Raw genomic sequence first — 1,913 nt, 5'->3', positions numbered from 1 at the left:
GGGCCATAAAGAAGAGGAGCTTATAAGCAAATCAAGAAATAACACCCATGAAATAAACCCACACGGGGCTTGTAAACAACTTCCTTTGCCCTCGTCGTTCGTCCTGCGAGAACTCTCAAACAACTTTGGGGACAACCCAAAAATATCAAAGAATAAAATAAAAAGGTTGTTTTTTAAAATTTCTTATTTCTTTTGTATAGATTTGATTAACTGGTCCAAATGAGAAATGATGGAACGACAGCTCACTTCATTCTTTATCATTTCGAGTTGACACATTTCCACCACCGCCAAATATATTTCAACTTGAGTTGGAATGAATCAGCGCCAAATGGATGAAATAAAAAAACCGGAAAAAGGAGGAAAAAACAAGATGGCGGTTCCGGAGTTCCGGGCACAAAGTTCCGGAACGGAACAAGAAGCGCGGAGAAATGACGTGAACCATCACAGAAGAAGAAAAAGAATAAAGAATGGCGTGTACATATGATGACCTGGCAAAGTTGCGCGCCACATAACAATATCTCACTCCCAAAAGTCACTTCTCCCCTCCGCACCATTCCGGGGACCGCAACGGCGGATCATCAATCCATCCGACGGATCCTTATGTTTTTTGGTACATAAGGCAGGAGGAAGAGGAGGATGAACCTTTGGCAAGAACTCGTTAACGAGCCGTGACGCAACAACACACACCGAAAAAATGTGAAGGGGGTTGAACAAATAAATAAAAATGTTCCAGTCAGACTTCCGCCAGGTCGTTAATCTTATTTGAATATGAATTTTTTTTACAATCAAATAATCAATATTACCAAATATCCAATGAATTTAGTATATGGCCAAACACTGCAGGAATAAAATTTAAAACAAAATAATAAAATTCTTTCATTCTTTTATTTTTTAAATTATTTTGTTTTTAGCGCCAAGTTAAAAGGAAAAAAGGGACCGATGACAATCTCGACACTCTTCTTGGGTTTCGGTTTGGAGGGGTTTTGATGATATAAAAAGCCAAAGCCAAAGCAAAGCGCTTGCGTCTATGTACGTACGTGTGTCCAGCGTCACACAAGCGAAACAAATGCAGTGTCTCTCCTTTCTTTCTTGTTTCTTCTCTTTTTCGGGGTTTTTGATTCCGAGTGCGAGAAAAAATCTAAATAAAATAAAAGAAAGAAAAGGAGAGAGACAAATCGTCGCGTCTCTTTTGCGCCCAGGTTTTTTATTTTATTTTCGACAAAGTCTAGCAGCTTTTAAAAGAATCAAAGAAAAGAAAGAAAAGAAGATGGAAAAGAGACGACCAATTTGGGAGACGGGCGGCAACTCATTAATATCAAACTCACACGCGTGCGAGAGAGAGAGCAAAATGGGACGATGGAAATGCGAGGAATCAGTTTCTTAGATATATTTTCCCAGCCACAAGAACAAACATCCAGTTTCTATTATACTAGACTCTCCGTCTATTTCGTGATTACTTGTAGACTTTTGGGTGGCGAAAGAGAGAGAGAAAAAAGGTTTTGATTACTATCGATAGAGTGACGACCGGTTCTCTTTTTCAATTCTATCCATCCGGTCCATTATGCCAAAACGTTTGTCCTTTCACTGTCTGAATGTTGTTGGGTGGTACTACACTCGATTGGTGGTTGCTTTGAAATTTTGGATATTTAGACGCTCAACGCCATCTATACGAGAAAGAAACAACTTGGATCAATTAACCGGTTAATTCTTTAACTGGGTATTTAACTGGTTAACCGTCGACAATCAAGTGGCAGATAGAAATCGGATATAAATCTTTCCAACTATTCGTGTGAGAACAATGAACATGGTTTCGCTTAAGGGGCTATTGAGACGATTTAGACAACTGCTTGAATCTGGTTAACTAAATATGAAATTCATACATTAGAATTCTCCTTTCCAATGTTCGATAAATG

This window comes from Daphnia pulex, chromosome 5, assembly GCF_021134715.1.
Source record: "Daphnia pulex isolate KAP4 chromosome 5, ASM2113471v1".
NCBI lineage: Eukaryota > Metazoa > Arthropoda > Branchiopoda > Diplostraca > Daphniidae > Daphnia > Daphnia pulex.
Note: the sequence above shows the minus strand (reverse complement) of the source record.